Here is a 27198-nt window from a genome sequence, read left to right as displayed (position 1 = left end):
GGGAAGGAGGGAGGGAGGGAGAGACTGACTGATCTGTTTGTACACCATGCCACACCCACGCCCAGCTCTAAGTCCCACTGCCATCCAGGAGGCAGCCAGGCCACCGTCCACACTCAGGGTTGCCCTCTCAGACACCTTGTAAAAGTTATCTACCATAGCCCTCTGGTTTCCCGAGCCTTGCAGGGGACACCAGAGCAGCCTGGTGGACAGGTGACAGGGAGGAGCCTCTCTCTCCTGGCTCAGCCCTCCCAGTGCCACCAAGCCTTCCTGCGATGGCTGGATCCTCGGCAGCTATTTTGGGGCTGTTCTGTTGTGGAAATAACTAGGATAGGAAGAGCCTAGGCTGATCCACAGATTCGGGACTCGAGATTATCTCTGGAAAGAGCCAGATGGCGACTATTTTTGGCTTTGCAAGTCACATGTAGCTTCTTTGCAACCTTTTAAAGATGTAAAACTCATGCTCGGTTGGCAGGCCATATCTGGCCAACGCGGCCCTACTCAGGTCCTCGACCAGGGAAGCCCCTAAGCCTCCTCAGGGTGTGGCAGCCCAGAGTCATAAGGTCAGGTCATGTTCAGCCTCAGACAAAAAGGCGACCAGGGCTGGTGAGGACTTTGGTTTTGTGAATCTGAGACGGGGGAACACAAACAGGTATGGAGTCACAGGTTCTGGTGAGGCCCGGGGAGGGCCTGGCTTATATCCAGGATGCAGTGAACATTACCACCGGTACCACAGACCGTCCCAGGCACGATCTACTTCTGAAGCTAGAACATTTGCCTTCCATTAACCTTCAGATGAGCCTGACCCCAGGTACCCTGAGCCCTGCTCTGGGGCCCCCCTGCTCCTCCCCATTCCCTCTCAGACTTCAAAGCACCACCTCCCAGCACAGCAGGACCCGTCTTCCTCTGCCACTCAGCCCCATCAGGAAAGCTCACCCACCTGGAGGAGATTAGTGACAGCCCAGTCCCGCTTCCCCACCCCGCCACCGCAAGCTCTAGCCTGGCTTGCTTCCTGCCCCCCCCCCCAGGCTCTAAGGTGCCACCAGCTGTGTCTGGGCAGAAGTGTGGCATTCTCCCTGGCTCTCTCCTCTTCCCCACAACCTCCCTGCTGTGCCTGCTTCGATGTGAACTTGGCCACTACTAGACACTTCCCACCCAGGTAAGCACTGGATACCAATGTTCAGGCTTCTGGTCCTCGCCTTCTGACCCCTGCCCTGAGTTTTATACCCCTGTATCCCACCATGCACTGTCCACTAATGCCCCTCATGTGACCCTACCCAGAACACACGCAGACGCTCTGCCTTGTCCCCAAAAGTCCCAGTGTGTCCTCCCTCACATACCACGTGGCTGGCCACATAGGCCACTAGGCCTCAGCCTCCCCGGATTGTTCCCAACCCAGAACCTTTGCATGCCCGAAACCCCTAATTGGGACGGGTATCTAAATGCCACATCCTAGCACCAAGACACGTCTGCTGAAGGCCTGAGAAGGCCGTGCGTGCAAGAATGAGGCTCGCGGTGCCCTGTAGCCATAGCAACTGAAATCTTCAAGTACAATTTTTATCTCCCTCTGACTTTACAATGTAGGAACTTTGGAAGGCAATATTCAGGCCCTTTCCTGGAAACAGGCATACAGAAGGAAAAAAACCTCATTCAGCCATGGGACTGCGCTGCACATCCTCGCCACACAGAAAACACCTGTCTGGAGGCTGTGAAGAACGGTTCAGGACCAGGAGCGAAGGCACACAGGAAAAGGCCGGGCCACTGCTCACTCTGAGCTAAAAGATCATGGCTGTCCAGGACTCCTGCAGCCTCCGACAGCCCAGGTTCCTAGCAGGAACTTGTACTGCCTGGTTTTGTGTGTCAACCTGACACAGGCTGGAGTTCTCACAGAGAAAGGAGCCTCCCTTGAGGAAATGCCACCAGGAGATCTAGCTATAAAGCATTTTTCTCAATTAGTGATCAAGGGCCGAGTGGAGTGGAGCCAGCCCCTTGTGATAGTGCCAATCCCTGGGCTGGCAGTCCTGGGTTCTGTAAGAAAGCAATTTGAGCAAGGCAGTAAGAAACATCCTCCATGGCCTCTGCATCAGCTCCTGCTTCCCGAGTCCCAGTCCTAACTCCCTTTGGTGATGAACAGCAGTGTGGAAGTGTAAGCTCAATAAACCCTTTCCTCCCCAACTTGCTTCTTGGTCATGATGTTTGTGCAGGAATAGAAACCCTGACTAGGACAGAAATGGTCCCCTGGGCCATTTGGTCAGAGAGAACCTTGCCCAGCCTCTGTGCCCATAAGCCCCCTCTAAACAGCTCATCCCCAGCCTCAGCTGATGGGAAAACTATGGAAGTGGGTGCCATGCGGTACATTAGCAAGGATGAGTTCACCTCTCTCTGCTCGTGACCGTGTGAGTGACAGCTGCCCCTGTTCCTGCCCAGACAGCCCTCGGTGATGGCTGGTCAGCTGTGAGAATGTATGCCACAACAAACCCTTTCTCCAGAAGCTGCTCCTGGCTACGGCATCTTATCCCAGGCATAGATATGAACCAGGATTCCCAGGAGAGGTGACCACAACCAGCAGGTGCTCACTGAACAAGTATGTATGCAGGTAGCTGCCACCAATCCTGGTGGGGGTGAGGTGGCACCCGGGGGTCCCTCCTCAGAGCTTGGTACCCACACAGCCCTCTGAAAATGGTTCAGGAAATCATGACAGCAAGATGGCCATACCCCTGTCTGTGACTGTCTGTGTATGTGTAAATGTGATTGTGAGTTTGTGTGCATGTGAGTGTCTGTATGTCTGTGTATGTCTGAGTATATGTGAGTGTATGTGTGCATGTGTCTGTGTGAGTGTGTGTGAGTGTGAGTGTATGTGCATGTAAGTGTGAATGTCTGTGTATGTGTGTCTGTGAGTCTGTAAGTATATGTGTAAATGTGTGTGTGAATGTGAATGTCAGTGCATGTGAGTGTGAGTGTATATGCATGTGAGTGTGAGTGTGTCTGTATGTTTGAGTATATGAGAGTGTGAGTATGTATGTGTGTCTGTGTGTGTGCATGTGAGTGCATGTGTGAGTCTGTGTGTCTGTGTGAGTCTGTAAGTGTATGTGTGTGTGTGTGAATGTGAGTTTGAGTGCATGTGAGTTTCTATGTGTATGAGTCTGAAAGTCTGTGAATCTGTTTGCATGTGTGCATACAACACACACACACACACACAATCATGTGAAGGCTGGAGTTGACAACCAAGGGTCTTCCTTTACGTTCTCTATCTTCTGAGACAGGGTCCCTCAGTGAACCTGGAGCTCACTGATTGGCTACACGGACCGCCATCGAGTCTCGGGGTGCACCCCTCCCTGGGCCTGTGCTGGGTTAGACATCCACGGCTGCACCCCACTCGTACAGCCATCTCCTCAGCAGACAGCTTCTCTCTCAGACACGGTCGCGCTATGCGGCTCAGGCCGACTTCAAGCCCATGTTGTTCCTGCTGCCAGCTTCTCAGTCCTCGGGTGGTGGAAGAACACCACCTAAACTCTAAAAATGGCCTCCTCGTGTGGGGCCAGCACCCGTGTGAGTCCTGCCTCACACTCTGCACCCTACCCCTTGCACTACACCAGGGGAAAGCAGGCCTAGATTACGAATGGCAAGATGGCGGCCCTGGGGTGTGGTCCCTCAGAAGGAAGGGTCTGATGAAGCCAGACAGGAGGCCAGTGTTGGGGAGCAGGATCCCCTCATCCCACAGAGAAAGAACCTCTTTACGCCCTTTTATGGTGGGGAACTCGACTTGAGGGCAGCGAGTTTGTTGTGCAGGCGTGGAGCCCAGCGGGCTCTGAGGAAGCCTGGGTCAGGCTTCAGGGCCAGTGGGCCTCGGCTCCGAGACACAGAGGCCCAATGGCTGCTGCAGGCTGGCACGGCCTGCTCTAAATTTAGAACTAGTGAAGCTGGGAAGAGGGGTCCCGGGGGTGCTGCCCCGTAGCAGCAAGCTTGGCAGGGGGCCGAGGCCGGTCAAGGCCAGTCAAGGCCGGTCAAGGCTGGTCAAGGCCAGCCTGGGCGGCAGCAGCTCCCAGCAGCCTGGGCGGTTTCCTGTCCACCTGTGTGGACCTGAACAACAGGAAAGGCGGCAGCAGCAGGGCCCCACCCCACCCAGCTTTTCTTCTCCATCCATTCTGCGGGACCGCGACTCCTGAGGGGCCCCCGGACATCCCAGTGCATGTGAGCGACGTGTGCCTCGCCCTGTGTGAGAACCGGGGAACACAGAACAAAACAAGCCGCGGCCAGTTTCGGAAACGTAGTCACCTCAGCTACTCACTGCTCAGTGTGCACGCATGGAGCACCTTTGTGTACCAAGCCCAGTTCATTCACACTCAACAGACCAACAAGACACACCCCTACCCTCAAAAAAACAAAAACAGAAAAAAGCCTCTGTCATTGGTTCGCTATTAACAAGCACCTACTGTGCGCAGGACCTTGTGCCAGGAAATAGCAGGAAATGAACACGGGGTCCTAATCTCTCTTTTCAGTCACTCTTTCATTCGGGTCTATCAGCAGTTATTGAATACTTCGTGTATGCCCAGCCCTTCGCTGAGCGCGGCGAACAGAGCCATAGCGTGGCCGTACTGGATCATTCAGCCTGAGTCATGGGCGGGCTCCTGGATGCCCACTGTGTGATGACACAGGGCTGGGGCACAGTCACCACCTCAGCCGCAGCCTTCCATGCACTGAATGCAACCAGCTTACTGTGTGCATGGGAGAGAAGGCCTGTTGTGACCTTCCCTCCTCTCTGGCTGAATTTTTGCCTCCACCAAAGCATACCCTGAGCACCTACTATGCGCCAGGCCCTGAGAAATCAGCGAATGAACTCCATACCCACAGGGCTGGGCTCCGTAAGACGCGTGCTCCGCTTCACCAGGCAGGGCTGTGTGCTCGCCTGCTCCCTCTGTCAGGACAGCAAGAGTCTCTCAAGTTATTCAAAAGCTCCACGAGACTCTGGTGACTGTGAAGCAGGTCACAGGCACCCGCTCTTGCAGGGGACAGAGGGACCATGAAGGGGTCCCTTGGCAACCTGGGGTCATCTAGAGATCGAGATGAGAGAATCCACAAGAACTCATCCAACAGCGTGGAGGTGCAGCGGCAGACTGCGGGCAGGCAGGTCCCTCAGTACCCACGCCGTCCCCAGCACCCACGCCGTCCCGGGCTGAGGACAGAGCGGTGGAATAGCAGGCTTGACGCCCACTGCCCAGATGGCTGAGGAAGCGGGTCTGTTGCCACAGGAACCCACAGAGCGCAGAAGAAATGCCACGGGCCGTCCGTGACTGCGTCCACCACATGGTCATTGCACGGGGTCTCACACCCCCGGCCCCACATGACCAGTGACGACGTTTCTAGAAGACTTAGTTCTGAGTCACTGGGGCACCCACCCAGCCAACCCATACTCAGCCATGGACAACCGTGTCCGCTGTGTCCTGTCCCCCAGAACCCACGAGTGTGGCAATGGCTAGTTACAGGGCTCCATCTTGGAGTGGCTTGTCAGGACAGGCCATTGGGCACCCACATGTGCCTGTGCTCTGCAGACCCTGCGAGGACCCAAGAAAGCGGACAACAGAGGGCCGGGCTCCCACGGTGTGTGCTTCTGTGTGCCCAGGAGCCCTGGCATCATCACCTTCCTGACCTCTCCAGAGGCCCTGCCACCTGAGGCCGCCCAGCCTGCCATGTGGGTCACAGGATGGCCTGGGCTCCACACGACACCGCACTTGCTCTGCTCCCAGAGTCTTGGGTCACCTGTCCTGGAGGACAAAGGATGCTTTCACTGGGCCTGGCTGCTCACGCAAGCCTGGGCAGGCGTCAGGCAGGGAGGGCGGCCCAGCAGGCCCCTCTGGGAAGGCAGCCAGACAGCCAGCCTCTGGGGCCCTGCAAGCCAGGGCAGCGCCGAGGGCTGGGCCTCTTCCCCTCCCAAGCTATACCTTCAACAGGGGGAGAACATGGCCCGGAGAGGCTTGGAGGAAAAGCGGATGAATTCAGTCAGCTTTGTTTAGTACCCACATGGCCGAGACACACCTTCAGAGCTAAGATCAAGTCAACACACACCGTGCAGGCTCCAAGGCTGGGCATCCTGGGTCAGATCTCTACCACCGACCGATGGCGGCTGAACCTCTCTGGGCAGACGATACCAATCTCCCTATCTCTAGGACTGCTCAAAGGACAAAACGAAGGCCCTATGCTGACATCCTGGTCTTAGAATGTGACTAAATTTTAAAGAGCTTTAAATCCACTGGGTAAGGGGCTGGAGGGATGACTCGGTAGTTAAGAGCACTGACTGCTCTTCCAAAGGTCCTGAGTTCAAATCCCAGCAACCACATGGCACATGGTGGCTCACAACCACCCGTAATGAGATCTGAAGCCCTCTTCTGGGGTGTCTGAAGACATCTATGGTGTACTTACATATAATAAGAATAAAAATAAGAATACGAATGAGAATAAATGGGGAAGCTAAATGAAACCAGTAGGGTGGGAGAGGTTCCACATCAGGGCCGTCAGAACAGCAGGGCGGGGCTTCTCCAGGCCTGGGATTCTGCAGGGGTTTGGGGGGCGGGGGGGGGGGGCATTCCAGCAACTCTTCCAGGAAGAAGAGAATGAAGACTGCTTCCGGGAGGAAGCATCATCTGTGTCAGAGCAATACGAGGACGGCTGTGGTGGCAGTGACACTGCGCTCACAAAGCCACTGACTGCAGAACCGCAACCTCCCGCACACAGCGGCTGCCTCCCCGCCAAGATCTCCACAGAAGACATCCGGTTCTCTCGCCTGCAGAACCCCCTTTTCTTTTGTTTCTGTTTAAAATTCCTTTGCTACATGTATCCATCAGTGAGCACGTGAGGGGAGAGGCGGCCAACTTGCCGGACTGGTGTCTCCTCCCCACCAGTGAGTTACAGGGATGGAATTCAGGTTTGGCAGCAAGCGCCTTTAGCCATTTCTCACACCCTTATTTATTTTTGTTTTTTTTTTTTTTTTGGAGACGGGGCTTTCTCTGCATAGCCCCAGCTGTCCTGGAACTCACTATGTAGACCAAGCTAGCCTTGAACTCACAGAGATGCCCCTGCCTCTGCCTCCCAAGTGCTGAGATTAAAGGCATATGCCACCACCACCTAGCTCTTATTTTTATCTTCAAAGCAGCACTGCATAGGTATTTATGGAGTCCTGTGTGACACACATAGTGCCCAGAAACCCACTCAGGTAACGGGTGTTACTCCTTGGAACAGCAGTTAACTCTAAGCAAACTTTTGACCCCTCCTATCTGCTCCAGAGATGGCCAAATCTGACGTTTAAAGTGTAGACTCCAAACGCCAATCACAGTGACAGACACAGAGATGCCCTCCATACTCCCCCCAGGAATGCTGTGTCCCCCTGCCCGATGGTCTGCCTCCCCCATTACTCTCCCTCAGAGCTCAACTGAGAGCAAACCCTAGCCTGTGAAAGACCCAGCCAGCTTGTTAGGACTGGGGCGCCCTCTACTGACCAACCTGGGAATCGCTCCTCCAGAGGATCAGCCCGCAGCAACTCCAGCCTTGTGGGTTTAACAGCCAAGCTTAGGGAATGTCTGTAAAGACAGTATCAGCAGCTCCCATTTATTGAGCACCTACTGTGTGCCAAATCTTCCCTGCAGATGAGAAAAAGGCTGAAATACACAGCCTTTGGGGATGGCAAGGCAGGAGGGAGAGCTGAATTTGAACCCAGGTCATTGTGCCCGCAGAACAGCCCCCTTCACTGGAGCCCTGGAACTTGGAGAGTGTGCACAGGCTTTCAGGAGAATCCGGATCCAATCCCTCAGGCCCAGAGAAGGCAAGCAATTGCTCAGGGTCACACAGCAACTGCATCTCCCTCCAGGTTCCCAGAAGTACTCTAGCCACAAGACTAACATGTCTGTCCTTTGGAACATCTCAAAGCCTGGAATGTCTGAAACCCAGCGAGACGGCAGGGGCCACGGCCTGGAGACTTTGCCTGAGAGAACAGCCCCCGTGGTGCGTTAACACAGAGCCTCTAATATCAGGGTAAAGTATGGAGTTCCTCTGGGAACTCCACTGGGGGCCAGGAGATGGCCTGGAGGCCACCAGCAAGCCAAAGTCTATTTCTACCTTTCTGACTCTGTGACAAATGCTGAGGACATGCATAGCAGGTAGGAGAGGGGTCACGCTATGGTTGAGTCTGGAACGTGGACTAGGGGTGCAGCTGGAGGCTAGACCACTGCGTGAGTGTGAATCCAGCATGCCAATCATCCGTGCAACATGGACATGAGACTGTCACAGAGAGGGAAGGAGGGAGCCAGCCTCGGCAGCAGAATCCCGGCTACAGCCGCCGGCACATCTGTCCCGATTAAAGGGCTCTGGGTGCCTCCTCCTAGGCCTGGACACCGTGGGAAGGACTCGAGGGGCGGAGCCTCAGAGCAGGGCCTACTGCTTTTACTTCAGGGATGCTGAGCACCCAGGCCCCTTGTGGTCTCCCTGACTCTGCTCTGGGTCGGCCTGGGTCTCCCCAACCCCTCGCATGGTGGCCAGATTTCCTTTCAAAGCCCAAACTGAATAGTCCACACTGAGTGGTCCTCCCTGAGGCTCCTGTGACCTCAAGGTCCCAGGCGATGCAATGCCCTCAAAGCGACTTCACGCCCAGCACCTCCTCGCTAACCTCTTCGCTGCAACCCCCTCCCCTCACCAGCTCTGTTAACCTCAGTGGTTCCTTTTAAACAGGCCCTTCCTGCAGCTTCATTTCCTGCCAGCCTCGCCCGCTGCACCCCCTTCCCTTCATACCGAGATCCCCCTGGCCCAGCTCAGTCACCCCCACACCCCGCGGAGTCTCCTGCCTTCCTTCCCACAGCACACCCCACCTTCTGACATAACTACCTCAAGTCTGTGTCTCGGCTCAACTCCCCACTGGCTGAGGTGGACCATCTTGCTGGCTGAGGGAGCCTGGACGCGCAGTACAGCGTGGCCTCCAGGCCCCAGGAGCATTCTCCCAGTGCCACACCAGGCACGGACTGCTAACATTTACCGGGCACCCACTGTGACTGCTAACACCATCCAGCACCTACTGTGTGCAGGGCCTGGTTTTTACCACCTCACCAGTTCCTCAGGAAGCCCACGAGGAAGCTGAGGGACTACCCCCATTCTACAGATCACACCACTGAGACTGCAGAGGTGAAGCATGGGTGCTCTCGGAAGTAGACTAGCCAGGACCAGAAGCCTGAGGCCCAGATTCAAAAACCCTGGCTCCACAGCTCTAGCTGGTCGGAAAGACCAGTGACCCACATCCTGTGGCTTAAGCCTCAGTGCAGGGCTGGCTCCAGCTGGGAAGAGCCTGCTCTGGTTCCATCTTAGCCACAGATCTCCGTGAGCAAGGCCAAACCAGGGCCTTTGCAGGCTAAGAAGCGAGACCCAGAGCGTCGGCCAGAGCCACGGCAGAAGCAGGGACGTGTTCCAGGGTTGTCCGCAAGCAGCAGGCAGTCCCTGGCCATCTGCAACTCAAGCTCGTGACAGTGCTCACATCTCCCCAGCACCTACTGTGCAGCGCGGCCATGACAGAGGTGACCTTCCACACGGGGCCCCTCCTGCACAGTGGAACCACACAGGCAGCAAGCTGAACACACAGTTTCTCTGTGTAGCCCTGGCTATCCTAGAACTCACTCTGTAGACCAGGCTGGCCTCGAACTCAGAAATCTGCCTGCCTCTGCCTCCCAAGTGCTGGGATTAAAGGCGTGCACCACCACTGCTCTGAACTCTTTTTTTTTAATACCTCCCTGGTTCAAATCCCAGCTCAGCCTCTACCTGAATATTCAGAAGTTACTGGATCTCCCAGAGCCTCAGTTTCTCCGTGTATTTAATAACAACCATATTATCCACCTTCAGGACTGCTGTGAGCTTTGATGAAAGCCACCCGTGGAGACCCTTGGGGGAGGACGTCTGCACGCTTCTCTGTGATCCCTGGGGAGAGGCCACAGGCTGCAGACGGGCACAGCTAAGCCAACACTTTGCCAGAATGCCCGAAGGCAGGGAGCCAAGCCGGCTGCATTTAGACATTTTCCATAGAGAAAACGAGCTCTGCTGGTGGGGTGGAATGTGGGAAGACCAAACTCAGCCACCAGTGGGGACTGGGCAGTTTGTCCCCAGCATTCCACAGACAGCAGCCACCCCTCCCCCAGACCAGGCACCGCCCAGCAGCACAGGCTGCCTCGGTTTCCCTGCCACATGCTGCGTTCCTACCGTCCTGAGTTCCCATCGTGCAGCTGCGAGTGCCTACAGCTCCCTGAGTAAGCTGATGGAGCTACTGAGGGCCATCCCCAGGCCTCAGCACAAGCTGGAAAGGTCAGGAATAGTGAGAGGTGCAGGGGTGGGTGGGGGGGGAGTGTTCTATCATTCCTTCCAAAGTGCATCTGAACATGGCTGTTCCCTAAAGCCCAACCCCTAACCGGTCCTACACTTGCTAGCCTAAGCTACAGAGAGGGGAAACAGAAATTCAGAGCAGTTCTGAGACTTGCGTACAGTCAGGGCTAGAGCCGCATTGCAGGCCAGAGCTGCTTCCCTCCAGCACCCTGGGGGTCCCCAGTGCCACACCGTTTGTAAGTTGAAAACTTACAAACTCCATGTGGGTTTTGCCAAAGCTTGCCCAGTCACCTCAACCCTGGCAGCCTCTGTGTTCGTTCCCATCCAGACCCAGAAGCGCTTGAAATGGGACAAGGTGGTACCTGGCTTCACATACTGACTCTGACAGGCCCAGTGAAGGTCTTGGACAAGATACTAAGCCTCACAGGTTTCAGTTCTCCCCGCTGCAAAATGCAGGTAGTGCCGAGCAAGACCTGCTCACGGTGGTTAGGGTGGGGATGGGCCGAGCTGCCCACAAGGCCCACGAGGTTCATGCCAGGGGACTTTGTAAGGGCTCAGAGGAACAGCAGGGGCTAGAGCTTCTGGTCGGATGCCCAGCGCAGACCCCAGGACCCTAGGAGTGTCTGTCTACCTGGCTTATCTCATCAGCAAGATTAAGTGACTCCAAAGAGTCCCAGCAGAGGAAGCCACCAGCTCCAGTTACTAATGACAAGGTAACAGAAACTCAATCCCCTCCCACTTCCCAGCTGATGCAGGGCAGGCCCAGGAGGTGGGGGTGGGCGCCTCGTCTCTGTGTGCAAGCCCAGGCTGCAGGCAGGAAGCTACCCACAGCTAGACAAATGGCCCCTTTGCAGAGATCTGCCGTAGCCACCCTTGGTCAGACCACCCGCGCCTGAGAAAGACTGAGAAATCTTAAGATCTGAGACTTAATGCTGAGGTTAAAGGGCACAGGGGACACTGGAGAGCAAACTGACTGCTCAGGCAGGAGGGACTGGCTCATCCATCAAGACAGAGGACAGGAGGGAGCACGGGCTCAGACGCTCCCTAAGATGTCTGTCTGCTGGGGCCCGGGCCTCACGGATGCAGGAGCTAAATCCCCGACCCTCCTCTCACCAGTTTTAGTTCTGAGATAGAACTGAGTTACCAAGGCTTGGACACACTCTGCAGGCCCAGTGGCCCTTGATCTTTTGATCCTCCTGCCTCAGCCTCCTGAGAGGCAGGGATGACAGGTCCACACCCTCAGGCCTAAGACAAGCATTTTGGAGACGTGAGCTGCTGCCGGACTCCCCACCACCCATGTCAGTGAGCACACAAGAGCAAGGACTTGGTCAGTGGGCGATTGTGAGGCCTTGTTGTGGGTCCCACATGAGAGAGTAAAGTGCAGACTCGGATCCTGCTAAGCACGTCATGGGGAGACAGAGCCTTTGAGTGGAGTAGCCCTCACATGAGTCCTCCCTTATCTTCATTGATGAGTCCTACCCTCAGGTGTCTGAGTCCTCCCCTCAGCTGCCCATGAGTCCTCCCCTCAGCTGCCCATGAATCCTCCCCACCTTCATTGATGAGTCCTCCCCTCGGCTGCCCATGAGCCCTCCCCACCTTCATTGATGAATCCTCCCCTCAACTGCCCATGAGTCCTCCCCTATCTTCATTGATGAGTCCTCCCCTGAGCATCTCCCTTGATGCGTTGGTCATGACTGGTCCGGATGGTTCTAAGGGAGCGGAGGGAGGCTGCCCCGCCTTGCATAGCATCAAACACCACCCTTGGCCTCTATCCACAACATACCAGAAGTACCAGTCCCTCCCCCACCCCCCAGTTAGGACAACCGAAAATAACTCCAGACAGACTGTCGAGCATCCCCAGGAGGGCGAGTTCAGCCCCTCGGAGCTCAGCGTCCAGTCCTGAGTTTCCCAGCAGTGAGCTCATGCAGATGCCCTGCTCGTTGGAGGGGTTGGGGGAGGAGAGAGAGTTGTGTCCTGTAGCTCAGGCTGGCCTCTAACTTGCTGTGTACCTGAGGATGACTTTGAACTCCATATTCTCCCGTCCCCCAAGTGCTGAGTTCAGGGGTGTCTCCAGGGCCACACGTGGCTTATACAGTGCTGGGGACGGAACCCAGGGCTGCCCGTGTGCCAGATTAGCCCGCTGAGCCCCTTCCTAGCCCTTCCAGCTACTGACTTGGGTTATGGGTGTGGGTGTTTGGCCTGCGTGTGTGTCTGTGCACCGCGTGTGCTGTGAGAATGAGGCCAGGTGATGGTGTGGGATCCTCTGGAACTAGAGTCACAGATGGTCGTGAGCCTCCATGTGGGCCTTCCGAGGGAGCAGCCAGTGCGGGGCTGTCCGTGCTCCAGCTCTCTGCTGGAAGGCAGCACCTCGGCGTTCCCTCTGCCGCCGCCGCCTCCTCCGTGCGCACAGGAACGCAGAGCTTTCAGAGCTGAGCAGCTATCGCTGTCTGGGCAGGCACACAAGGGAAATGGCCCCCGTGCTCCACAGGAGGCCACGCAGGCCTCCTCACTCATAGCTCATCGAAGCGAGAGACACAGGATCACATAGAAGCAATCTAAGTGGACAGACAGGCCACCAGGCTGCATCACGCACACACTTGTGCACAGACACACTTCGCTGTCCACAGCATCATGGATGAACACGGAAGACACTGAATGAGGTAAGAGCCACATACTGTCTGATCTCAGTATTAGGGGCAATCTGAAGTCAGATTTTCAGAGGCATGGAGACGGGACAGTGGTGACCCGGGGAATGAGTGCAGAGATGGGAAGACGGCCATCCCAGCTCCCACAGGATGGCAACAGCCATGTGCTGTCTATGGAGAGGCAGAAGGCACGCCACCCTCCCTGGATCCCCACTGCGCCCGCCCGCCCGCCTGCCCGCCCAACAGATAGTCACTCTGAACCCGACAGTGGGTCCCTGAGAAAAGAAAGCCCTAGCGGTCTCCAAGTGGCCCTGGGCTGCGGACGGAAGCTAGGACCGGGAGGAACTGTGACGGACAGACGTGTGGGAGGTGGCATGGCCTGCTCTGCAGATGAGGAAGCTAACCTGCAGCCTGTGGGTCTCCCACACACCCTGGCCTCCCGTGGACGACACGGTTGTAAGAGCGTCCAGCTGAGCTCTGCAGGCGGAGGCTGAGCCCAAGCCGTGGCCTCACACACCTGTGCTGGCCCGAGTCTAAGGACTCGGTGGTAGGACAAAGATACTGCAGGTGATTTTCATGGCCAGGAGCCAGCAGTAGGTAGGGCCCAGGTGCCTAGGGTTCTACCGTGCCACATCTACAGAAGACCTAAGCTGCCTCGTCCTCCCCATCTTCCTTCTGGTCCTCGGGTCAGCCCAGTGAAGAACTGAAGCTGTCCACCCGCCTCAGACAGGACAGGCTGTGTATATTATACACTCATACACTCCTGAACCTCCGAGCCCGCCCTGCCACCCTGGCCTTGGCACACTGCTCTTCCGCCCAGCGCCCCTCCCCTGACCCTTTCATAGATCCTCCAGGGCTCAGCCACCCTGCCGGACTCTGTCGGACCCCACATCCCAGAAGGCCAAGTTTGCCACAGCTCCATGCTCACCAACATATAACTAAGTCCACAGATGCCCGCGGAAGTCCCCAAAGCCAGGGCCGTATGCGTCTTGCTGCATCTTGTTTACGCTGTCAAAGGACCTCAAAATTGACACCTCTGGGTGTGAACACACAGTCACAGCTATTGGCCCACGTGCCCGGGAAGTGGTCACTGTCTCTCAGCCATATCCGTGTCCAAGCACCAAGACACAGCTGAGCACTGGGACCCTGTGGGCTGCAGACTTTAAAATGTAAATAAGCAGGACATGTGGCACAAACCTCTACTGTTTGGGAGGCTGAGGCAGGGGGACACCTGGGAGTTCCAGGCCAACCTGGGCTACAGATGAAACTGTTGAAGAGAAGAGACGAGAAGACGAGACACAGGAGCCAACAGTTAGTCTGTGGAGCATTCCAAGTGTTCTGTGTCTTGTCTATAGTTTACATTTGTAATTTAAAAAAATAAGGAAAATAAATCAACACATGACTGGAAAGTGTTTGTTTCCCAGTGATCCGAGGGCATCAGGGACTGTAAAACTCCCATTTTCCAGTCACTCCAAGAGGGCTTTGGCGGGTAATGCTAAGAGAGACCGAGGAGGGTGATGTTTCCTAAAGCTACATTTTAGCTGGGGAAAATCTGTGTGGCAAGTATCTGAAGCATCTGCAAATATTCAGAAGGGGGAAAAATATAACATTTTTCCAAACTTTCCTTCCTAAGAATTTTTAACTCAGTAGCAGTAATTCTAGAAAACCCAAACACTGTGGTGATTCCCTGGTAATTTCTTCAGACTGCAGAGCCCTGAAGTGTCACATAAGCCACACAGTCCCACCAGGGAGGAAAGAGGCAAGCAAGTTGCCCAGGACATGCAGATCTGTCTCAGTCAAAAGAGGTTTAAAAACACTCCATGCCCACAGAGCCTTCCAGGCAGGCACCCCAACTAGGGTTTCCATGACGCTCTGGGGAGGCTTTCCTCTGCTGTATACCACACGTGGGAGTGGGGGTGGGGTGGGATGGAGTGAGGTGGAGGTGGGGGTCCCAGGTTCACTTTTGCCAAGTTTGTCGGGGAAGGAAAGCGAAGCCATCAAAACTCTCCGGGAGGAGCCCAGGAGCCCCTGGAGAGCATGCTTTCCGAGGAAATGCGGAAACCAGCCGCGAACCCACTGGGCTGGCACCGGTCCCAGCTCAGGACTGCGGGTTGTCCCTCCTAGCCTGCGCTCCCACCCAAGCTGCCCACCGCCCTCAGACTCCCTCCTCCCAACGTCGCTGTTAGCGAAGAGAAAGGCACAGGAGGCTGCTGCTCCGACAAGCTGCAGACCCCTGCGGCCGGCCGCACTCACCCACAGGTACTGCAGCAGCTTCAGCAGGCTGGGGCAGTAGTAATAGTCCATGTCTGAGCAGGATGTGGGGACGCAAAGTGCCTGCGCTTCCACCGTGTCCCTGGAGGGGGTGGCTCCTCCCTCCCCACTCCTCCCACCGCCCCCAGAGTCAAGTTCAGGGTGGCATGAATCTTTCAGAAGCCAGGGCTCACAGCCAGGCGGCCTGACGGCCCTGTGAAAGGCCACAGCCACCTCTGGGGTGAAACTGCAGCCCAGTCCCCAGAGCAGGTGCCAGCATCCCGGGGGCTGGCCCAGGGAGGGGAGGGGCCAGGGAGGACGGGGCGGGGCGATGGGCGGGGTCAGGGCTCCTCCCCCACAGCCGCCCATGTGGTCCAGGGGACCTGTGAGCAGGACCTGTGAGCACCTGTGTGCATGTGCGCCCGCGTGTGTGGATAAGAATGTGCTATACCTACAAGTGTGTGCGTTACATGGGAGAGGGATAAGGGCATGTGTGCCAGCAAGTCTCCTCCCTGAGACCTTACAGAGAGGGAGGAACAGCTGGGCACAGGCTCACGGGGCCGTCCTCACGCCTGTGTGTTCCTCCCGCAAGCAGCCTTGGCAAGAGCTCAGTTACCCCCATTTTACAGAACGGGAAGCCGAGGCCCAGAGCAGGATAGATCTTGGCCAACGTCATAGTTTGTGGGGGGCTGGGATTCCAGAGACTGGCGCCCGGCAGGAGCACAAGGCAGGCCGGCCCGGCTTTCAGGCAGGCCCGGGTCCTTCTGGTTCTCACAGAGGAAAGTGATGTGAGGAATCATTCAGGACGGAGCAGAGGCAGAGGCAGGGGCTGGGTCCGGCCTCCAAGGACACACTGGTTCCTTGGTGATGCATGCTTTAGCCCCACTCGCCTCCTGCCCAGAGAGGCAGAGCAGCTAAGGGGAAGCCCCTGAGCACGCGGCTGGGCTTCACTGCTAGGACACTGCGGGGCAATAATCCTCAAAGTCCCTGAGAGGCAAGGTGAGGTTCACCTGCTCTAGGAACCCTCACCCAGAAGGCCTGGGCCTTAGCTGCTCAGCGCTGGGCGGTGGTTAGTACAGCGCTGGGCCAGGCTGGGCAGCCTCAGGGACAGGCATTATAGCTGAAGGCCAGGCTCCGCCCCCTGAATGATTGACAGAAGGCCAGGCCCCACCCCCTGAATGTCTGAAAAGTAGAGGTCCAGCCCTGCCCCCTGAATGATTGGCCGAACAGTAGAGTCCGGTCCCGCCCCCTGAATGACTGACATAAAGGTGAAGACTGGCCCCACCTCCTGAATGATTAAAAGAGTGAAGGACCTGCCCCGCCCCCTGACTGACAGAACAGTGGAGGCTGGTCCCACCCCCTGAATGACTGACAGAACAGCGAAGGAAGGGGGAGGGGGGAGGGAAGGGGGGGCGCTGCCTGAATGACTGACAGAACAGTGGAGGCCGGGCCCCGCCCCCTGATTGGCTGACAGAACAGAGGAGGGTGGGCTTTGATCATTGATCTACAGAACAGTGGAGGCCGAGCCCCGCCCTCTGGCTAAGGCCAGCCCCGCCCTCTGACTGACAAGACAAGGGCTGGGCCTGGGCTCATGGACCGGTTAACATAGTGGAAGTGGCGCCCCTGCTCGTTCACTGAGCAGCTGGACCGACAACAGTTGGAAGCCCGCCCTGCTCACTAACTGACCAACCGGAAGTTGGAGCGCATGCCGTGCTTTGACTGACAGCTGTGTGACAGAAGGGCGGAAGGCTGGGTCAAGCTCAGTTACTGACATAAGTCCAAGGCTGTGCCCGCCGCCAGAGCAGGTGAAGCCCCGCCCCGCTCTCAGACAGGCAGACTGACGGAATGACTGACTGACTGACGGAAGGCTGGGCGCTCGGCTAACGGCGAGAAGAGGAGCAGGGCCTCAGATCCTGCTGCTATGGGCTCCTCTAGGCTGCCAGGCTGCAGAGAGAGGCAGGGTCTGGCGAGCAGGGGAACAAACAACAGACACGGGATACGGGATGACAGGGAGCCGAGACGGAGAGCCACATGGGCAGGAAAGAGATGAACCCCACAGCAACACGAGACAGATGGCCCTGCAGAGAGCCAGGGACACCGTGAACGGGGCCCAGCTGGGGCGTGCACAGCATAGCAGGTGGCACGGGGGCGGGGCCTCTGTGCTGGGGCGGGGCCTCGGTGGTGGGGGCGGAGCCTCGGCACCAGGGGAGCCGAGATAAAAAAGAAACTTCCAAACTCAGACCTGGCAAGTCCACTGCGCGGACAGAGCCCACGGAAGACAGCAGATTATTTTGCATTATTAGATGTATTATGTGAATGCCCCACTCCAGGGCCCTATCCGCCTCTCCCCACCGGACCCCACCCATTGCCCCACCTTAATCATGACCCCCCTTCCGAAACTATGCTTCCGCTTACAACTTGAAAATAGCGATGTCTGACACCACTTTGCGCAGACAGCATAGGGAACCCGACGTGGGATCATTCTGGATCACAGGGCCAGCCTCGTAGCAGCAGGACTTACCCCTGACAGCACCCCAGAAGGTGACGCCGTGAGGGGACCGCTTCTCAGGGACAGTTCAACCCTTCAGTCATCTGAGGACGCCCAGGAGGAGGAACCACAGATCCTCTGCGGATGGACGGATGGACAGACGGAAGCCTCCAGATTCTAGACCTGGTGCTTATTTTTAGCCTCCAGGAATGAGTATCAGTCCCTTCGTCTGTGCCTTGCTGTGATGGCCGAGTGTACACTCCCGGGTGGGGTGGGGTGAGGCTGCACATTCACGGGCGGGCCAGGCAGACCTTGGAGGGAGTGTGACTTCAAGCCAAGGAAAGCCTGCACCCTCTGGGCCGGCAGGCAACAGAATGGACTCTGCCAAGCACTGCTCGGAGGGAGGCCACCCTGCTGACAGCGAGACTTCCCACTCTGGCCTCCAGAGATGGACAAGGAGACCTGTCCTTTGAATCACGTGTGTGTGGTGACCCTCAGGGCCCCAGTTAACCTCTTCCCTTCACCTGGTGCTGTCCACTCATGCCTGAGGTCTAGCCAGGGCCCAGCCACCTCGACCCAGCCCCTTGTGCGCCGGCTACCAGACATCCCGCCCAGCAGCAGAGCCCACCGGCTCCTCCTCAGGCCCCCATGGCAGGCCCTGACGCTCAGACAAGACCCGTCACGCTAACGCAAACCGGATGCCTCTAAGGGACAGATGCCAGGGTCCCCAGAGGTGAGCACACGTCGTTACCCCTGTGCCCTTTATCAGTGACCCTGCATGTCGCTGAGTTCCTGCCCTTACTGGACCTGGCTTCCTGCTAGCTCCTGATGTGCAGTCCCAAGGGGCAGGGTTGCTGCAAAGCTCGATTCAGGGACCCCGTGGCAGTCAGGGTGTCCCAATGCTCTAATTCCTTGCATTAGAAATCTCTGAGGAGAGGCTGGAGAGATGGCTCAGCGATTAAGACCAATGACTGCTCTTCCAGAGGTCCTGAGTTCAAATCCCAGCAACCACATGGTGGCTCACAACCATCTGTAATGGGATCTGATGCTCTGTAACGGGATCTGATGCCCTCTTCTGGTGTGCCTGAAGACAGCTGCACTATACACACATACACACACACACACACACACACATATATATATATATATATATACATATATATACACACATATATACACACATATATACATATATACACACACATATATAAATAAACATACACACACATAATCTTTAAAAAAGTAAAGAAAAAAGAAATCTCTGGTGAGTCACAGTGAGCTAGATCTGTCTGCAGTGGGGAGGGAAGACTTGGGAAGGGTGGGACTCTCCTGTGCAGTCTTAGGTCGGTCAAAGGCTTGCATCTGTGACCTACATTTCAGCCTCCGCAGACACACAGACCACGTGGCCAGCCTGACCCACGAGCCGCTTTCGGGGCAGGGACAGGAAGTGGATGCTGGCTGGGGGCTGAGTCAGGGTCACGCCTCCCATTCCCTGCAGCCCAGGCATCTGCGTGTGAATGTGAACCCAGGTAGCTCGCCCACTCACCACTTCCCCTGCGGTCCCGCTGGACGCTGCCCTACTGTGCGCAGGGCCCTGCATTATGAGATGTCAGACCCTTCAAGCCGAAGGCTCGGTTTCTCCACAATGTGTCAGCGGTATTGTTCCCAAACCCTCGAGGCTCTCGCTGTGGGCTGGCCAACGCCCCTGCTCCCCGCAGCACACATTCCTTTCAGAAATAAAAACAGATTTCTTCCCCGTTTCGGCACAGAGGCGTCGCTGTGAACCTAAATGTGGCCAGCACGCGGGACGGGCGGTCATACAGCGGGGTCTCGACCCAGCGCAGCCCCGATGCTGGGCGCCAACAGCAGAAACCAGCTCAGGATCAAGGCGGAACACGGCAGGATGGCGCATGCGCCACGGAGAGCGCGCTCCGTGGACTGAGTCAACAGGGTCGTGGAAGGAAAAGCCGGCCTCAGAGGCGGAGAACAAGGTAGACAGGTTTTAGAAGTCTTGGGACTGCGAGATGGCTCGGTGCGTGAGAACGCTTGGCGCAAAGCCTGAGGGCCCCGGGTTTGATCCCTGGGACCCACATGGAAAACGGAACTGACAGCTATGAATAGTTCTCAAAACACGTGAGCGCACGCACACACACACACACACACACACAAAATGAATTAAAAATCTACTGCCTTGGTGCTAAAGCGCCTCCACCCTGCCCTCTAGAGGTCATTTCTGGTTAAGGTCAATCTCATAGGAGGGCTGTGGGGAAAGGGGGGGGGGACACAGAACTCAGAGCGCACCCCACCCCAGTGAGACCTGATGCTGCAGGCTACAGAGAGCCCTTCCGATGGGTTCGAGCCCCAGCCGGGGTGCATACGTTCCCCACAGTCTCTGCTTTGTCCAAATCACCTCATTTCCCGTGCCTCAGTTTCCCCCAGCCTCAGTCCAGCTACATCCTTGTGAGTTCTCAGCACCATGGCACGAAGGCATCAAGCCTTCTTCTGACCCTACATGTCACTGAATTCCTGCCCTGGCTGCACAGTCCAGAGGGATGGAGTTGCAACGCTGGATTTGGGAACCTCAAGGTACAATAGTGAACTGGGGGTCTTCAGAGATCTACCCACCCAGCATGTCCAACACACACACACTCACACACACACACACCTGCCGGCTCCTTCACCTTGTCTGTCATGAGCCATCAGAAGCCGCAACGCTTCAGCTCCCTGACTGCCGAGCCACGGAGGAAGCCACGCAGCCTCCATCCTTGGGAGCGGCCTGTGTGTCGCCTCCTGGTCCCTCCTCACCTCTTCTGCAGCCTGATACAGAAGCATGGAAGGAGCCTGGGTTGTGAGGAGATTAAAAATTGGTGGGGGTGCTGATGAGAACCTTGTTGTGGAAACCACCCACGGGTCCATCAGTCTGCAAATGGACGGATAAATGCGATGTTTATTTAGCAGAATATTATTCAGCCGTGAAAAAGGAACAAGGTACTTGTTCATGACATTGTGGGCATGAAACCTGAAGCATTCCAAGGAAGAAAGCCAGGCCCAAAAGTCTTTACTGGGCAGCAACATCTCTGCAGCCTCTGGGGTGCAGATGGGTGTGCTCAGAGAGCAGACTCATGGGATGAAGGAGGGAGGGTGTTGCATCTGGTGGGTGTGAGTTTCCCCAAGGGGTGATGACAGTTTCTAAGCCAAATGGTAGAAATGGTTTTATAGCTCTCAATGACTGGGCCTACAGCTGCACTGCTAGCTGAACTGTGCACGTGTGTGTGTGTGTGTGTGTGTGTGTGTGTGTGTCTCAGAAAACTTGCTCCTGAACACCTGACATCCAGTTCTCCCCCTCCCTGACTCACGCAGACATCACTAATGGATTATAGCACATCTCTCACAGGGCCCGTATACAGGACTCCAAAGCCCTTGGCACGGCCCATTGACAGGAGTCACGGGGTGAGGTAGGAAACAGGAAGTGGGAATGGAATCTTCCAGAACATTTCGAGGTCTTCAACTTGAGCTCTCCACAAAACACGCAAACACTGCAGGTGGGGCTGGGGGAGAGTCCCAGGCACAGCCACTGCAGCCGCACCGTGCACGCATGCGCACGCATGCAGCGCAAATCCCCAGCAATGCTGCAGCTCAGGTGGACAACGCCCACCCACCGCCCACCAAGAGGCAGGATCAGGAACTGCCCAGAACCGAAACAGCCCCAACGCACGCACATTCCCCACCGAGCGGAGCACAGCTCACGTGGCCACCGCGGCATGCACGCGGACCTCACAGACACGATGGCTTCGCTGCCTGGAAACACTCCCAGGCTATTATCACCGAGCGGGCCCACGGCCGTACTGCACACCGGCGGCGGGGCAGCCAGGCCGGGACTGGGCTGGGCCTCGTGGGTCGACAATGAGAGGAGGCGCTGGCTAGCGGTTCTCATTGCTCGTGCAAAGAACTGAGTTTGGGTCCCAGCACCCAGGGAGTCGGGCATCTCAGGGCTGCACGCGGCTCCAGCTCAGCGCGAGGGGCTCTGGCGCCCTCTGCTGGCCGCTTCGGGCACTGCAGCGTGTGCGCGTGAAGGCCTCCAGTCCTTGTGGCGCCCGAGCAAACCTCAAGCCACACCTCTCACTCACGTGTGATCACGTGTGGTCGCTCCTAGGCGTGCTAGTGATGCAGCGCTTGGTGAGCCCCTCTCCGCAACCCCTCCCACCATCAGCTCCGCGCTGTCTCCAGGCAGACAGCCCACGACAGTCCTGTGACATCGTCTGTGATGGACGCACCCAAGCCTGGACGTCCTCCAGGCGAGGCCATCACGCCCACAGCCCTGTTCCTGTGCACTGGGGAGGCGGGCCAGAGCGTTCGAGGCCTCAGCAGGGCAGCAGGCCAAGCAGGGCGGGTGGTGGTGGCTGAGACCCCTTCCATCCCACACAGGCTGCGCTGCTGTGCGCTGTGTGTCCTTGCGTTGGCCACCTCCCCTCTCTGAACCAGGCCACAGGCTGAGGAAGCATCATGGGCAACACTCAAGGCCGACAGCTAGCTTCCCGGTGTGTGCTCAGGAACACACACACACACACACACAGACACACACACACACAGAGACACACATACACAGACACACAGAGACACACACACACACACAGAGACACACACACAGAGGCATACACACACGCACACACACAGACACACAGAGACACACACACACAGACACAGAGACACACACACAGACACACATACACACACAGACACACATACACACACAGACACACATACACACACAGACAGACACAGAAACATACACACACACAGAGACACACACACACACAGACACACACACACAGAGACACACACAGAGACACAGACACACACACATACAGAGACACACACACACACACAGAGACACAGACACACACACACAGACACAGAGACACACATACCTCCACCAAGTTGTGAGGGCCAGTCTTGGTTGTCAACTTAACTACATCTGGAATTAACTAAAACCCAAGTGACTAGACACACCTGTAAGGGACTTTTCCTTATGTAAATTACTCCAAGTAGAACACCCACTTTTTTCCCCTTTGGGTTTCTTTCTTTCTTTCTTTCTTTCTTTCTTTCTTTCTCTCTCTCTCTCTCTCTCTCTCTCTCTCTCTTTCTTTCTTTCTTTCTTGGATTTGGTTTTGTCGAGACAGGGTTTCTCTGTATTGCCCTGGCTGTCCTGGAACTCACTCTGTAGACCAGGCTGGCCTCGAACTCAGAAATCCGCCTTCCTCTGCCTCCCAGAGTACTGGGATTAAAGGTGTGCTCCACCACCGCCCGGCTCCCCTTTGGGTTTCTGAGACAGGGTTTCTCTGTGTAGACCAGGCTGGCCTCAAAGACCAGCTGCAACATCTAGCCTCGTGGACTGAGCAGCTACTAGATTCCCGGACTTCCCGGTGGTGGACGGCCATTGTTGGACACGTCTGTAAGTCACTCTAATATAAGTTCTGTAGAAAACCCCGATACAACCTGTCCTGGCTGGTTTTGTGTGTCACTTGACACAGGCTGGAGTTCTCACAGAGAAAGCAGCCTCCCTTGAGGAAATGCCTCCATGAGATCCAAGTGTAAGGCACTTTCTCAATTAGTGAACAAGTGGAGAGGGCCCCGCCCATTGTGGGTGGGGCCAGCCCACTGTGGGAGGGACCATCCCGTTGTGGGCGGGGCCATCCCTGGGCTGGTGGTCCTGGGTTCTATAAGAGAGCAGGCTGAGCAAGCCAGGGGAAGCAAGCCAGTAAGGAACATCCCTCCATGGCCTCCGCATCAGTTCCTGCTTCCTGCTCTGCTTGAGTTCCTGCCCTGACTTCCTTTAGTGATGGACAGCAATGTGGAAGTGTAAGCTCAATAAACCCTTTCCTCCCCAACTTGCTTCTTGGTCGTGATGTTTGTGCAGGAGTAGAAACCCTGACTGAGACACGACCCCATCCTGCTACGGAGGATCCCCTCTCCGCTTCAGCTTCAACGATCTCTTACTCAAAACCATCATCATCACCATCATAATCAAGTGAAATACGCCCCACGACCTTCGTCCCTGACACCCGCCCTCTGATTCGACATGCCCCACCCTGAGCCACTTCCTCCAAGAAGCCCTTGCTGATCTAACGAAAAACAGCCCCGCAGCCCTCCCCAGTCCCCCTCCTCCCACACCCCTCTCCCCAGTCCCCCTCCTCCCCATTCAGCTCCCCAGTCCCCCCTCCCCCACATCCCTCTCCCCAGTCCCCCTCCTCCCACATCCCTCTCCCCAGTCCCCCTCCTCCCACATCCCTCTCCCCAGTCCCCCTCCTCCCACATCCCTCTCCCCAGTCCCCCTCCTCCCACATCCCTCTCCCCAGTCCCCCTCCTCCCACATCCCTCTCCCCAGTCCCCCTCCTTCCACACCCCTCCCCCAGTCCCCCTCCTCCCACACCCCTCCCCCAGTCCCCCTCCTCCCACATCCCTCGCCCCAGTCCCCCTCCTCCCACACCCTCTCCCCAGTCCACCTCCCACACCCCTCTCCCCAGTCCCCCTCCTCCCACACCCCTCCCCAGTCCCCCTCCTCCCACACCCCTCCCCAGTCCCCCTCCTCCCACATCCCTCGCCCCAGTCCCCCTCCTCCCACATCCCTCTCCCCAGTCCCCCTCCTCCCACACCCCTTCCCCAGTCCCCCTCCTCCCACACCCCTCCCCCAGTCCCCCTCCTCCCACATCCCTCACCCCAGTCCCCCTCCTCCCACACCCTCTCCCCAGTCCACCTCCCACACCCCTCTCCCCAGTCCCCCTCCTCCCACACCCCTCCCCAGTCCCCCTCCTCCCACACCCCTCCCCAGTCCCCCTCCTCCCACACCCCTCTCCCCAGTCCCTCTCCTCCCCATTCAGCTCCCCAGTCCCCCCTCTCCCACATCCCTCTCCCCAGCTGCCCCCACCCCACCCCTTTCCAGAAGTCCATGGCACTGTGGGAACCCCAGAACAGGGGACTTGTGACTTTACTGCTCTAGGAGGGGCTTCTGGGTAAACTGTGCCCGAGGTCAGGGTCCACCCTGAGTCATCCTTCCCTATAACCCCTTGGAGGTCACAAACCCTGGGCAGAAGGGTGGCCACCCCTGAGGGCGGAAGCACCACGGGGCCAGGAGAGGTCATTTCCCCTGCCAGGCCTCAGCTAAGCTCCTGAGACAGCAGACGTCTTCCTTTCCCAGGAGGACGGGCAGAGCGTGTGGCCTGTGTCCCTCTGCCCTGCAGGCGAGCGGGCGAGCAATCCCGTGACTAGCCGGACTGGGTGGGGCCGGGCAGAGGTACTAATCAGTCAGCCCCGTGGGTCCCAGGATGGCTTAGAGTGTGACAGACTGAGCAGCCAAGGCTAGCCCTAGCTGAGCCCCAGGAATGGGATGTCTCCTGTCCTGAAGGGGCGGCAGCAGGGAGCTGGCAGGGGGATAGCAGGCAGACGGACGGACAGACGGACACGGATACATACACACACACACATACACTCACACACCACCTAGCACAGTCCTGGGAAAGGCCCAAGTCCCAGACAACACATGCTGGCCGGTGTTCTAGGTGTCCTTTCTGCTGTGTGGCCTCGGACAGGTGGCTGAGCCCCTCTGAACCGTAATTTCCTTCTTAGCAGGATGGGACGCGTTTGCTTGAATGGTGGGTGGCGCTCAAGCAAGGGCGGAGGGGGCTGTGGGACCCACAAATGGGGCGTGGTGGCCCACACCCGTACTCTCCGCACTCGGAGGCAGACGGGAGAAACGGGGTACAAGGCTATCCTCGGCTACACAGACTGTTCCAGGCCAGCCTGGGCTACGTGAAATAAAAATAAAACTGCCAAAAGAATGGCAATGTGTGAGCCCAGCATGAAGTTATGGACAGACTAACGGACACACACCAGACAGACTGACGGACACGCACCAGACAGACTGACAGACACGCACCAGAAAAGACTTCCCCGACCACCTCAGGGGAGCACACGGCTGTGACCGAAGCCCCTCAACTCTCCTGGAAGGCTGCCCTACCCTAGTCAGGTCCTCTCTGTGGGCCTCAGTTTCCCCACTTATACCCAGTTGAACGGACACAAGAAAGGGGTAAGCATGAGAGTGAGAGGAGGGGTGGAGACGGCAGGAAGGGACTTCCTCGTTCGAGCTTTAACGAAGAGTCCTTCGCTCTGTCCCACGGGAGAAAATGAGTCCCCAGAGTCAGGAGCGCCCATCACAGGCTGTGGGAGGAGCCAGGAGCGCCCATCACAGGCTGTGGGAGGAGCCAGGAGCGCCCATCACAGGCTGTGGGAGGAGCCAGGAGCGCCCATCACAGGCTGTGGGAGGAGCCAGGAGCGCCCATCACAGGCTGTGGGAGGAGCGAGGAGCGGGCCAGGAACCGCCGCCCCCTCGTGGCCGCTTCCCTACACTGCAGGCTCGAGACTGGGGACCGCCCAATCCTGCAAGGGCTGGGCTGTCCCCCCACCGCCACCCCCACCCCACCCCCACGCCCACCCCACTCCCACTCCGGAGGAAGTCCCACGGGCCTCAGGCAGGGCTCGAGCGACACGACACGGAGGAAGCCAGAGAGCGGAGCCAAGGCGAGCCACGCAGGGCTCCGGGGACAGCGGGGAGAGGAGGGGCCTCAGCCGGGGGCGCCTCCTGCGAGCCGGGGCTGTAAAGCGGTTCCGATCCTTTCCCCCTCAGTAGCCTTTGCCTTCACAGCACGTGTGCCCGCGCACACACACACACACACACACACACACACACACGCATGCACGAGCGCACACACACGCACAAGTTCACACTGATCAGATAAGGGAGGCGGTGACACCGGAGAGGAACTGGAGACACGGGTATGGAAGAAATCTGAGGACGGGAACCTGCAGAGGAGGCCACGTCCAGGCCTGTGGAGCCGCCACTGGGATCTGTGCACCAAGCAAATTCCCAGGGCCACTCGGCAGATGCTGTCCCAGGCCGTGGCTGGCACCCCCGGTGTAGTGAAGATTGTTAATTATTCCTGGCGAACGAAGGGTTTCTTGCCCACCTTAGCCATTTATGTTCTCAGATGGAGGACACGCGCCACCTTTATATCTTTTAGCGTCTTGGGCAGCGCAAGAGCCGGGCAGCTGCCCACCCTCCATGTCGCTGGAGTCCACCTTCCCACGGATAACCCTAAGTCATCGCCTGCTATTCTCTAGGTTCCGTCTGGGCCGCTCTCCGCTCGGCCAGGCCGCACTCTGGGCCAGGTTCTCTGCGCCCCTAGCCCACGGCGGCTCTCCTTGTCCTTCTACCACATGGTGGCCCCTTCTCTGTTCCCTCCTTGTCCTGCTCCCTCCCCCGCGGGACCTCAAAACCTCAACCCCACCTATGTCTCTTCTGCCCAGCTATTGGCATCCTTATTCACCAATCAGGATTAACTCGGGGGCAGGGTCCCAGGCGCTCCGTGCAGACTCCAGGCCTTGGGGGGGCACACTTAACATCCCAACAGATGGTAAGAG

At 57.4% G+C, this 27198-nt stretch overlaps 1 protein-coding gene across 1 annotated transcript in view; it reads right to left on the bottom strand.

The window, feature by feature from the left end:
- Positions 1-27198, bottom strand: part of Kiaa1671 (KIAA1671 ortholog) — a 139624-nt gene that overhangs the window by 65941 nt on the left and 46485 nt on the right.

The sequence above is a fragment of the Apodemus sylvaticus genome, chromosome 22 (genome assembly GCF_947179515.1).
Source record: "Apodemus sylvaticus chromosome 22, mApoSyl1.1, whole genome shotgun sequence".
Taxonomy (NCBI): domain Eukaryota; kingdom Metazoa; phylum Chordata; class Mammalia; order Rodentia; family Muridae; genus Apodemus; species Apodemus sylvaticus.
Note: the sequence above shows the minus strand (reverse complement) of the source record. Positions and strands in the feature narration are given on the sequence as shown.